The 14,016-nt window shown below is 32.5% G+C and overlaps 1 protein-coding gene and 1 pseudogene across 1 annotated transcript in view; one reads left to right on the top strand and one right to left on the bottom strand.

The window, feature by feature from the left end:
* ITGBL1 (integrin subunit beta like 1) overlaps positions 1-14,016 on the bottom strand; it is a 254,481-nt gene that overhangs the window by 35,128 nt on the left and 205,337 nt on the right. The gene's annotated exons all lie outside the window — the stretch shown is intronic.
* LOC129071237 (uncharacterized) lies at positions 10,186-10,360 on the top strand (annotated as a pseudogene).

Raw genomic sequence — 14,016 nt, 5'->3', positions numbered from 1 at the left:
GTATTCTTTCTCAAGAATAGATGCAAGCAGGCTCAAGAATCTTGAAAAACTGCATCGATGAGATCATTTTCTCAGTCATTCATTCAACAAACACTGTTTTGAATATCAGCTATTGGTCAAGTATTGTTCTAGATGCTGAAGATACAAATTAACTAGGACAATAAAAAATTTAATAGTAGAGGGAATAAAAGCAAAATACATGAGGACACACACCCTGCAGGATTAGAGAATTTCCTTGGAAAAAGTGACCTGGGCGTGCAAAGAGGAAGGGAAATAAATTTTACAGCATGGATACAATTAAAAGCATGAGCTCTGATTTTAAATAAATCTGGATTTTAATCTTGGCACAACTGCTGTTAAATGTGTTTCCCTGGAAGAGTAAGTTAAACCCCATTTATCACAGTTGCATGGTAGTTATATAATGGTAATAATAACATAGGACTATTGTAAAGGTTGAATATTATATTGCATATAAAGTACATAAAACTGAGCCTGACACATAGTGATATTTGATAAGTAATAGACATTATTATTTATATTTTATAATAAAAACATGTTGGAGGCTTGGATTTCAATTGCTCACATAAAATTCATACCTCTGTTTCCTCACTGTATTTCTCTAAAATACAACCGTATTTCCTAATTCAACCTGGAGTCGTTTAAGAGGAGCACAGTATCATCAAATGCACCTGCCAGCATGGTAACAGCAGGCACACTCTCTGTGACCTTTCGTTCACTTTTTAAGATGGTAAAAACCACAGTTGTAGTACATGCTCAATAACTAGAGAGTAATTAGAGTCTCACATAAAACAGAAAAGAAACAGCACTTTACTAACACAATCCTCCTTTGCCTAAAATAATGTTTACTATAGTAACTAGACTGCACTTGAAAAAGCTGCTGCCAGATGCATCCTAAGTTCTCTTGAAATTTCTGTGAGAAGGAATTAAACAGGTGAGTACAATGATATTCTGTGCAATTTCATCTAAGTCTAAATATTTTATGAGAATAAATTAACCTCCCATCGGACATTTGAAAGTGAAGAGACATCTTTCACCTTTCATTTCAAAATGGGCAGTGAGACTTACAATTTCAGCCACATTGACATTACAATTGCTAGCTAAGGGAGAAATACTAGCTATGGAAGAATTGCTCATGGCTTTTAAAAACATAGATAAAAATCTCTTTGTAATCAATCAATGTGGCCCATCATCAAGTGGCCAAAATCAATTGGAATAAGAATCTCCTTCTTCATCACTAGTAATTCCATTGACTGGACAATGTGCAGCACTGGGATTCAGAAACAAAGTCTTGGGATCCTGAAACATAAATTGTATAACATATAGACCAATTCTTGATATTGACTTTAATGGTTCCATTCTATATTGTTCATAAATAATTACGTGCAACAGTAATTCACCATGAAAGATTCTATGGGATAAATGCCAGAGGACTGACACAGGAGATAAATGCTATTCACTGGTGAAAGAGAGTGTTCTGGGTGATATAATTATAGAAATGGTTCTATAAAAGTTTTCTTGAGATGAACTTTATTTCGGGGGGAATCAGGCCCTAGTCACTTTTAAATTCTTGGTTTCTGTTACTTTTTAAAAATTTGGAAGTATGTGTGAATATATCACTTCCTTAATGCACATTTAAGGAGCTAATTAAAGGTGCTAATTAAATTGATTTGAAACAAATGTACGTTTTCTTCCCACATCAGGAATAATAAATTATTTTTAAAAATTGAACAATGTAATCCATATAACAATAAATATTTTCCATCAGCAAGTTAACCTTTTACAATAAGAAAATATTATATAATATTTTCTACTGACAACTTATTTATTATGTTTTTAAATTGACCAACATTGATTTTCCCAAATCATAAACTATTAGAAAGAATATTGTGTATATACATCAGTGTATACATGCCTGAAAATGTACATGCATATGTACCATTATATTTGAGAATGATGAAACTCCATCTGAGCAACTTATCCTCAAGTTGTTCATGTATAAAAAGCTCTTTGTACTATTCTTGTCTTCTAAATTTAAAATTATTTCAAAATAAAAATATTTTAAAATTATAAAATATATAAGTAAATCCCTAGATATATTTATCAATATGAAGCTAAATGTTTTACAAAATTAAAGTCTTTAAATTATGTATACAACTACCTACACATTTTACATTCAGTCTTAGAATACATTCTTTAACATAATATTTAGGATTTAGGCCAATTTTTTTCAATGCAGAGCCTCAGGTTGTACAGCCAAAAGTGCTAGAAATTCAGTAAATTTAAAATTTAAGGATGTAATTAACTTGCTTTAATATTGCCATTTTACAGCACAGTTAGCATAATCAGGATTAACAGGTAAAAGCTGCAGGGAAAGAGTTTAATACGTTGCAATAAGTAACATTCTACCCATTAGAGTAGTTATTAATAGAAGGCACTGTTATGGTAGGAAGTAAGCTCCTATAATCATGAAGAAATTGAAGTCAAGAAGGTACTTTTGATAACAGTTAGGAGTTTGTGCTCTGTACTAAGAAAGACATAAGAAAAATTTTAATATCTACCAATTAAAGGACTGATAATCTTAGGAAACAAACTGCTCTATTTAAAACTTTTCAAAATTGGGAATATCTACTTTGTAAGAACTTTTAAAGAAACTGTGATAAAATTTATACTTTAAGTATTAATGTTTGAGTTTCCTAAGTAACACTGTGATACTTGTTTGTGGCACAGTGTTTAAGCATTTTAGAAAAATAAATAAGCACATAACTTAAAGGATGAAAGATTTCTAAAAATAAACTCACATATATTATAATTTTATGTATTTTTATATAATTGGAAGTAGTATGTCATTTTTTTATAATTATGTTTTTTCTTTAATGTGAACTTCCACTTTCTTTTTCTTTCTCTGCCCACATGTTTCAGATAATGTATGGTTTCTACACTAAGCAATGCTATTTCTTTAAAAGATACTTATATTAACATTATCTTTTTCAACAAAATCTTACTGCATGTGAAAGTCCTATCTCCATTTTGTCTCTAGTCTCCACAATAATTTTTGACTAGCAAAAATTCAATATAGAAAAGTCAGAGGCTGTTAAGGTAGGCTGGATTTAGGTGGCCAAGATCCTAGAGAAAAATGATCCACAGGAAAATGATTTCTACCCTGTATGTAAATAATTCTCTTTATGCATTTATGAAGTGTGAAACATTTTACATCAAGATATTGAAACATCAAGCAAAAAGCAACACCTAGTAAAAGATGAATAACTAAGCAAAAATTTTAGTTTTTCCATCTCATTGGAAAGACAGTAATTGAAATGCAGAGACCTTTGAAAAGGAGGACACTGATAAACATCACACAAACAACCCAGGTTTTCACTTTAGAAATCATTTCAATCTCCTGATTGAATAAAGGCTTTCTGTCTACAAACAAAAAATTAGCAAAAAATAATAAATGTTAAAAGGTGGGCAGAATACCAAAACTTAAAAAAATAGACAATGAAAAGGGATCCAAAAAAGATACAGGTGTCCAAACTGGAATTATCATTAACAAATTTTAAAATAACTTTGAATATAAAGAGATTCAGTAGTAGACAAGACACAGGAGAAGAGAAAATTTTAGTAAACTGGAAGATAGGTCAGTAATAAATATGCAGACTAAAGCAGAGAAAACAAAAAGATTGATGGGGGGAAAAAGCATAAGAGATATATTGACATAAAGTTGTATTTCATATCTTATAATTGGGTTTTCAGAACAAAAGATAGAATGAAACAATAATAATATCTTAAGAGATAATAGATATTTCTAAAAGAATTGTATTTATCTAGAATTTAACCTACAAATTCAAGAATCTTCATAAAAGTTTAAAATAATTAAATAAAAAATACAGAACATCTGTGACACACTTAAGTCAATTGTTGAAAAACACACACGCACACAAATCTAAAAAATAGTCAGATAAAAAGATGCATTAAAAGTTCAAAAGAAAAAAGATTGGTAATTGAATTAACAAAATAAATTATTAAGCCAGATGACAAAGAAATTACACCTTTGAAATTCTGAAAAAAAGTTAAATCAGAAATCTCTACCAAATAAAAATATCTTTCCATCTTGATTATAAAATGATAATATTTACAGGAAAAAAAGCCTAAAAGAAATTGTGACCAAAAGAGCCTTACAGAAAATATATTAAAGAAAAATTTATTCAAACAGAAGGAAAATATCCAAAACATAAACACTAAAATGAAGAATATAAAAACTAAAAGTAATTATGGAATAAATCTAAATTAAAAAATAATATATAGAATTAAAATAATATAATGTAAAAGTCAAACTAATTCTAGAATTTAAATTTCCTGATGCTAGGATAAACTCTATAACAAATAACACAAGAAAACTACCAGAAAATAATGTGACTAAGTCTCTCACAGAGTTTTAATTTACCAGTTGTAGAAAGAATCATATCCAAATAGGTTTAATTCAAGATTAAAGGATTGGGAAGACTCAGGATGACAGAGGAGTGAGTAGAAGTCACGTTGACCTCCTCCCAGGACCAATCTGGAATTATAACTAAATTGTGGAGAAATCACTTGGAACAACTGAACAATAGCGAGAGAGGAACCTTATAACCTTGGACAGACAGAACAATAAACTTTAGCACAACCCAACTGTTAAAGAGTGCAGTACTAGACTCAAGAATGCAGGCAGGGCACCCATGGGAGGCAGCACAAGAAGGATACTGAAACGTATCCTTTCTCAGGATACTGAGAAGCCGGTTGGATCCCCCTGAGATGAGTGGGGTTTAAACCATAAGCAGAGATCTCCAGCCTACAACACCAGAGGTCAAAAAGAACACAAATAACAGCCAGCTGCAAAAAGCGGGAGGGTTGCTCTCTGCCAGAGACAGGCGGCTGGAGACTCAAAGAGCTGTTTAAAGGGCCAATGAATAAATTTTTACTTGCAGCCACTTACCCTAGTCTCTGGCAAAGGCAAGGGCAGAATGGGCTGGAGACATCTGAGGAGAGACTTGGGAAGGAGGCTTTAGGGAGAGAACTGGGAGAGTAGTGGGCAGAAACGGGGTGCTGACTCATCCCCATACGGCAACAGCCATCTTGCTAAGGCAGACCACTCCTCTGAGCAGCAACAGCATGAGAGGACACAATACCTTTGCCCTCAGGAGGGACTCGCCCCTGGCCTGGTATGCTAAAGCCTGACTACTGAGTACAGAGTGGCAGCCACAGATAGTGGATCCCTGGCTAAAAGGGGCACAGAGGTGTCTAGAGACATTTGAGGAGAGACAGGAGATGGAGGCTTTGGGGAGAGAACTGAGAGTGGCCAGTGGGATTCCAGTGCTGACTCCTCCCTTATACAGCAGCAGCCACCTAGGTCAGGCAGACCACTTCCCTGAGTGGCAGCATCATGAGAAGCCTCAATAAGCATGCCCAAGAAGGGAGTGTGCCTCGCCCAGTGGTGCTTAAGATGGCCAGGTGAGTGCAGAGTGACTAGATTAACAGCTGAAGGAGACAGCCACAGATATTAGATTCCTGGAAGTTTTGAACGGTCTGCCGGAAGTCAGATAGTCAACATCTGATCATCAGAGGCAGATCCAGAGAGAAAAAAGAGCAGTCTCCTCACATAGAAGTTCACACCACAACGTAAGAAAATTAAGACAGATCAATTTAAGAAGCAGAGGCAAAAGAGAAGAGCCTCACAAATAATGAGAAAATAAAGAAACACTCTTCAGTCAAAGGGAAAGGAGGAATCCCTAGAAAGAGAAGTTAATGAAATAGAGGCAAGTAAACTATCAGATATTGAGATCAAAACAACGGTTCTAAGGAAGCTCAGTGAGCTTAAAGAGAATTACTAAAAAATACAGGGAAACTATGAGGAACTTACAGCAAACTATATCAGCATGGAAAAGAACATGGAAACTATCAATAAGAGACAAGAGGAAATGAAGAATAACATTTCTGAATTGAAGAACACAGTAGAAGAAATCAAAAGCAGGCTCAATGAAGCTGAGGATAGAATCAGCAAGCTGGAGGACAAGGTAGAAAAAAACTCCCAGAAAGAGCAAGAAAATGAACAGACTCAAAAAGAATGAAGAGGGACTATGGGAAATGAAGGACAACCTTAAATGTAATAATATCCATATAATAGGGATACCAGAAGGAGATTAAGAGGAGGAAGGGATAGAGAACCTCTCTGTAAAAGTAATAATGGAAAACTTCTCTAATTGGAGGAGAGAAAAAGTCATACAAGTCCAGGAAGCACAGAGAGTCCCATTCAAGAGGATCCCAATGGCTCACTCCAAGACACATCATCATTGAAATGGCAAACATCAAGACAAACAGAAAATCCTAAAGGCAGCAAGGGAAAAATAGATAGTAACATATAAGGGAACCCCGGTACAGCTAGCAGCTGACTTCTCAACAGAAACACAACAAGCCAGAAGGGAATGGCAAGAACTATTCCAAGTCATGAAAAGCAAAGGTCTGCAACCAAGACTACTCTACTCAGCAAGGATCTCCATTCAAATGGAAGAGGAAATAAGGAGTTTCCCAGACAAAAGAAGGTTAAAAGAATACAGCTCCACCAAACCAGCACTGCAAAATATGCTAAAGGGACTGTTTTAAGAAAATGAAGAAGAAGAATCTTTGAATAGCCTGTTCCTCTCATAGTCACCAATACTTGATATTACCAATATTTTAATACTTATTAATCTGATTGTAACAATGATATGTTATTTTAATTGTTACTTTATTATTTGTTGAAACTAAACCTGTTTTTCTATATTTCTTACCTATTTCTATTATTTTTAAAAAGCTTTAAATAACTTTTTGGTATTCTTCATCCATTTCTTTTTATTAAATAATTGTAGAATTTTTTCCCTAAAAAACCCAAAAAAAACTCTTAACTCTTTTTTAGATGTTTTGCAAATACTTTCCTATTCTATTAATTATCCTTTAACATTTTTTATATGTATATTAGTGTATAGTCTTATATGTTTAATATAATCATATTGTCTATATTTTACTTTATAGCTTCTGGGATTGAATATTTTGCTTCAGGGTAAGAAAAATGTTATTTGAATTTTCTCCTAAAACACCTTAGATTTTATGTACTGATTTTTAATTCACCTTAATATTTTTTTGTATAATGTGTGAAATAGGGCTGTATATTTGTTTTATTTCAAGTAGTAGTGGTCCATGCACATTATTTGATGAATAAGTTTTATTTTCCCCATTGATTTGAAATATCAATTTAAACATATATTACATTGTTAGACAGATATATACATTTGTTTCTAGAATGCTCATTTTATTTCATTGATCTACTTGATTATTTCTGTGCTAGTGTCATGTTTTAATTGCTGAGACTTTATAGTGGATTTAAACTTTTTATTATTATATAATGGGTATTGAAATTTTTAAAAAATAAATAAAATCAATCTGCATTTTTAAAAAAATTAAAGGATTGGTTTAACCTTTAAAGGTCAGTCATATTACTTCATCACATTAACATAAAAATATATATTATTATCTCACCAGATGCCCACTATATATTTGATAATATTCAAAACTCTTTCATGAGGAAGAAATAGAGAAATAGGAGGTAACTTTCTTATTTCATAGAGGTAACCTAAAATTAAATATATTGATTTAGAGTAAAGTGTTGAAAACATTTTCTCCAAGAGTGACAACAAAACAAGAATATCAACTATCTGTATTTTTAATAAAAATTGGACAGGTATCTTATGTAATGTTCTAATTTAAGATAAAGAAATAAAAAACACAGATAAAGGAGGAAATAACAGTTATTGTTTACATAATGCATAATTATTTTAGTAGAAATTAAAAAATTCCCAGAAATAATCCATTAAAATTAAGAAATAAATTTAGCAAGATCATAAGACACAATATGTTAATATTGAAAATTTTAGTTGTAATTTTATACAGCAGGAACAAACATAAAATTGTTAATAATATAACTTTCATAACATAAAAATTAAATAGAAATAATCATGAAAGTTGTCAAGAGACTTATATAGAAAACTATAAGTTATTAAGTGAAATTGAAGAATACGTAAATAGATTGAAGGGTATACCATGTTTATAAATTAGAACTTTAATACTGTTATTCTCCAACAATTGATTTATAGATTTAATGCATTTCTTGGCCATTGGATATTATTTGTTATTTAAATGTAAAGGGTTAAAAATATCTAAAGCACTGTGGATGAATAATAGGTGGAGAAATGATAAAACCGTGTTTTAAGACATATTATAAATCTATAGTATTTAAGAGTGTACTGTTGTTAAAAGATTAGACAAATAGAAAAAACAGAGCTGAATAAACACACTAGAAAAAACTCATACAATATGAGGTCACTCGATTTATAACAGACATGACATTATATTACAGTGGGAAAAGGTTGGTTTTTCAAAAAATGGTTCTCTCTAGCCTGGACTAGTCACTTTTATTTTTGATAGCTTCAGTTACCTGTTCTTATGCAAAACTATTGCAAATGTTTCAGACATAATCATAGATGTAATTATAAACGTATACCAATTACAGCTATGAGTCCTGTTTTCTAGTTTACTGTTCCAAATAGGTCTGGTCAAATTGTATAATTAGACTCTAATGGTAGCCACCACAGTTTAACTTGGAATTTTTATTTTTCTCAAAGACTATTATTAGGTAATGCATATTTTAAAATTGTGCTAATTTATAGAAGTTTTATTTAAATATTAAAATTGTTTCCTTCCATCTTAAATAAGAAGCCTCTGCTTGTGGTTACCTTCACATCAATTTCTTTTCTACAGAAATCAAGATAGAGAAATACTTCTTACCATTGGCTACAAAAGTAATTACATATAGAAATGTAGTTTCAAGTAGTGGAATTTACTAGGGCCATAGTGATCCAGATTACAGAAATACAGAAATATTCTCAAATTATATGCTAATGAATGTTGCTTGTAAAGGCAAAAGAAAGTAGTTTAAAGTCATAGAAGAGTTCAGAGACTGTGGGAAGACATATGAGGAAAGTTCCTTAACCATCTTTTTCACTGTATGAAGATAAGTACTTACTTACTCATAGGAGAGACCATATAGACTTCGATAGCTAAACTTAGCTAACTAAAAAAACTGTATGATGACCAAATAAATGAGAGTCCTTTATGTTCCTTGGACTCTGCCAGATAAGATAAAACATTCTGTTTTAATCTGAATATGAAAGGGGTACTTTAGAAATGTAGAGAGGGAAATATACTTCCAATTAAGAAATAGAAAAGAAGGGTGTTGAAAGAAAAAATGCAAATTAAAACCACAATGAGATACCACTTCACACTAGTCAGAATGGCCATCATAAACAGATCAACAAACAACAGGTACTGGCAAGGCTGTGGAGGAAAGGGAACCCTAGAACATTGTTGGGGGAATACAGACTGGTGCAGCCACTGTGGAAAACAGTTTGGAATTTTCTCAAAAAGTGGAAAATGAAACTACCTTTTGACCCAGTGATTCCATTGCTGGGATTATACCCCAAGAATCCCAAAACTCCAATTCAAAAGAACCTATGCATCCCAATGTTCATAGCAGCACAATTTACAATGGCCAAGTATTGGAAGCAACCTAAATGCCCATCAGTAGATGAGTGGATCAAAAAATTATGGTACATTTACACAATAGAATACTATGCAGCAGAAAGAAAGAAAGAACTACTACCTTTTGTGACAGCATGGATGGAACTAGAGAGCATTATGCTAAGTGAAATAAGCCAAGGGGTGAAAGACAAATACCATATAATCTCACCTATAATTGGAACCTAACCAACAAAACAAACAAGCAAGGAAAATATAACCAGCAACATTGAAAGAAAAAAGAAACCAACAGAGTCAAGAGGAAAGGGGGGATGGAAAAGCGAAGGGAAGGGTAAAGTCAAGAAACATGTATAAAGGAGCCATGGAAAAAGCCAAAGTGAGGGAGGGAGGGAAGCAGAGAGGGAGGGAAGTGTGGGAGGGGGGCAGGGGAAAGTGGTGACGGGAAGGTGGAGACAAATGTATTTGAACAAAAAATAAAAATTAAAGGAGAAAAAAAACCACTCCGAAGCATGTGATCTGTCTATATTGGCAAGGATAATAATGTCATAAAATAAAGGAATTTGAATCACTTCTCAGCATTTTGGCTAAGATCAAGTGTAGTATCTGTTCTTAACCAGTTTAAAGGAATTTGAAATACAGGTCATTTATGCAAGCTTTCCCATCTCCTTGACTATAGAAAATGTAGGATAAAGAATCATTTGTCTGAAATAGAATTTGAGATAACTTTGAGTCCCTTTATGTCATGAGTTAAACTGTGCTTATATGTCTCTCAGTCAACTCTTCAATAAAATCAAAGAAGTGAATACAAATATAAAAACAAAACAAAATCACATTGATTGCTAATTGTCAAAAAACATTCATCCATTATTTGAAAAGCAGTGCCTTCTTTGAAGTAACAGGAAATTGCAATATCAGCTTTGCAGTGAAATGACTTCTTCTTTCACCTGATGTATCAAAAGAAATAAACTATTCAATCAGTCCTAGAGATAATAGTTAACATCACAACTGCAAAACCTATTCATGAAATGAAATGAGGTAATAAAAGAGACAAATAACCACTAAGCGCTTAGATGCTTTAAACAATAATAAGCTCTACATTCCACAAAAAACAGTGTTGGAGGAACTTGATTACTTTTGTCTCAAGTTCTTTGAGTTAAATATATCTGATTGCCTGAGAGTACAAAGAATTGATTGCTTGTCCATGATGTGTTATGTAATGATACATTACATTAATTCCACTGGGAATTTTAATTTCCATATTTCTTTTTTTTTCCTTTTTTTTTTTTTTTAGAAAATGACAACTGCTTTGTGGGAAATAAAGAAGCAAAGGCATATCACATTTATAAATTAGAACCTTAACCCTGACAATTCTCCAACAATTGATTTATAGACTTAGTACACCCCTAGGTATTCAGATACCAGTAATGGTATGTAAATATAAAAGAATAAAGAGCCAAAGCATGTGGAGGAAAAATGGATAGAGAAATTATAATGTCAGATTTTGGTATCGTTAGTAAAAATTACAACTTATTCTCCTCCGATTCTAAGTTTTTTGTTTATCTTCCACTTAATTTTCAGTAGTATTTATTTTTTGTGAGAATAAGTGATTTTAAATGTTTTCATTAATTTTCACTTTCAGAAATACTATTGTAAAAGACATACCTCAATGAAGTACACTATATATGGGATTTAGTGTCCAGCAATGTGAAGAGCAAATAACATATTACACCTAAAATAAAGTGTTTGTTCCATTGTTGGGCTTATGGGTAGGTATATAATTCTCCAAATACCCCCAAAACAAAAACTATGAATTAGAATAAGAGCAATTACCATAAGTTCCCATGAAAGGGGTCCTGAGAGTAAAAACTTGTATCAGTACTTTGTGGAATGAAAATAGACAAATTGAACCTGAGATCAGTAATATCCTATGAGAAACTAACACAAATATTCGCAAAAGGAAATTGTCCTAAATTTAGGCTTCCAGATTTTTCAGAGTCTAGGATAAAACATGTGTAAACTCACAATTGAAGATGAAAACATTAAAAAAATTCACCATAAATGAAAGGCAAAAAAATATTTTTTTTAGCTCTGTCCAATATAATGGATATTGTCTATTTACCCATCTTGCTATTTTTCCTTAAATATATTTGTTATAGTTATTCTAATATCTTTATCTGATAACACCAATAGCTGTGTCATTTATGCATCTGTTTCTATTGCCTGTCATTATTTCTTTGGTCCTGATTTTTATTTCTTTGACTGAATGTCAGATATGACATATGAAAAGATTACAGATCCTTTTGGTGATAATCTTTTCGTCAGAAATAGTTCACCTATTGTAAGCAGATAGAGGAGTGTGTCTCATCCCAGGGAAAGTTTGGCCCCAGGGATCAGTTGTCAGGGTCTGGTGACATTTTTTAGTGTAGTGATGGGTTGGCGGTGCTACTGGCATCCAGTAGCATCCAGGAGGCAGATATGCTGCTTAGTATCCTACAAAGAACATAGCACAGACCCCGCAATAAAGAATTATCCAACCTCAAATGTTGAGTGCTGCTATTGAGGAACCCTAAAATAAGTGCAGATCCAAATAGCAATTGAGCTTATCAGAGGCTGAGTTGAATTTACTTCTTTTTTACTCTTTTCTTCCCAAGAAATCCAAAAACACTGGCATCTGAGCTCATGTACATACACATGTATGCACACATACATGCTCACATGAAAATGAACCTACAGAATTCTACACTTCCTCCTTTAAGAGCGTTCACTTTCACCTCCTCTCAGAAGCATTGTCTGCCCCTCCTTCAATCCCCACAAGCACCCCTTAAGGCTAAAATAGGTATTATAACAATATTTAAAATATAATCTTTGTATTGCTCTAACAAATACTGATTTATCTGAAATGTGCTCCATGGTGTTGAAGTCTGCTATATAATTTTTAAATCTAAGCTGTTCATTTGCACCTTGCATCCAGTACTTATGCAAGTCATTAGCATTTTATGCCATTTCCTAAGACTCCCATTTACTATATTTTTAATTTTATCTCCTTTATTTACTATTAAAAATCACTTCCCTAATTTCAAATCAAGATTTTAAAACATTATATGTAGACACACATATACATGTACTAAAATACTAAGTGCCTTTTACTGTTTAAATTGTGATTTCACTGATTTAAAATACATTATCATAGCAAGCAGTAAGTATATAATCACAAATCAGAACAGGAACAATGTAAATAAAAAGAAAACATATATGTATAAGGAAGGAAATTCTCTGTTAAACTCAGTTCCAGGGACAATAACTGCTCTTGTTGCAATGAATTTCATTCTAGTCCTTTATCTACACCCATTTTTACATATGTGAGTAATCAATGAAATATAATTTTATCTAAAATGATGACAAATATTTAGGTCAGCAGCAGTTTGATGAGGACTCATGTTAATTAAGATCATTCTTTCAGTAACCCTTTTCATGACCTAATCTGTGCCTGGACTTAATTCTGAAGTACAGCATTTTTTTATAATAAAGGAGCAGATAGTATGTTATCAGCCATGACCTCTGCTGCACACATTAGAATTCTTCCTGCTGACAGAATTTCAAGTGTAGATTAATTAACTCAGAGCTTGATTAATTGGCCGTTCACTCCCAGTAGAGACAGAATGGTGATTTAGTCATTTAAATCAGTAAGTAGGCTACCTCTAGGAGAAAAAAAATCATCTTTCTACACCACTCTAAAAATCATCCACGATTTCATAAATAAGCTTCTTTGCCTTGTGTATTACCAAAGCGTAGAAATGTAAGGGTCATGGGAACTTTTTCCTTTGCTCTTTTCATTCAGGGTTATTTTAATGTAGACTATTAATAGAGAGCCATTTGTTCTCTCTTTTCTTATCTGCTAAGACAATCAGTAATAGTCAATCATGTGGACAGCATTCCAGGTACTATATAGAACACAGAAGGAGATGTCTAAAATCTAATTCAAACTGATAAGTCTATTAAGATCGAAAATCCCAAGGAAAAATAAAATTACCCTCCAATATGAATTCAAATCTCCACAGAAAGAAAACTGACCTTAAAATATTTGGTAACTATAAAGAAAACCACTATTATGGGTTGACAGATTTAGCTAGTGAGTAAATGGAGTCACATATAATAAAACAAATCAAAATGAAAGATAAGGACCCGAGGTAACATGCAGAATGGGGATAAGAATGTCTCATACAATGCTTTTTAAAATTTGTTTCAGTTTGTGTGATGGGAAGGGGAAGGGGAAGATAGAATTACAACCTTGGTATAAGTATTAGATGTTCTTTATAGACTTTGGTATATGTGATCATCAGATCAGCAGTTAGGAAGCATGTTTGATGAAGCCTTAAAATAATGAAATACTAGCAA

The sequence above is a fragment of the Pteronotus mesoamericanus genome, unplaced genomic scaffold (assembly GCF_021234165.1).
Source record: "Pteronotus mesoamericanus isolate MK-2021 breed Mesoamerican mustached bat unplaced genomic scaffold, CSHL_Meso_final contig_26, whole genome shotgun sequence".
NCBI lineage: Eukaryota > Metazoa > Chordata > Mammalia > Chiroptera > Mormoopidae > Pteronotus > Pteronotus mesoamericanus.
This window is presented reverse-complemented; position numbering and strand designations above follow the sequence as displayed.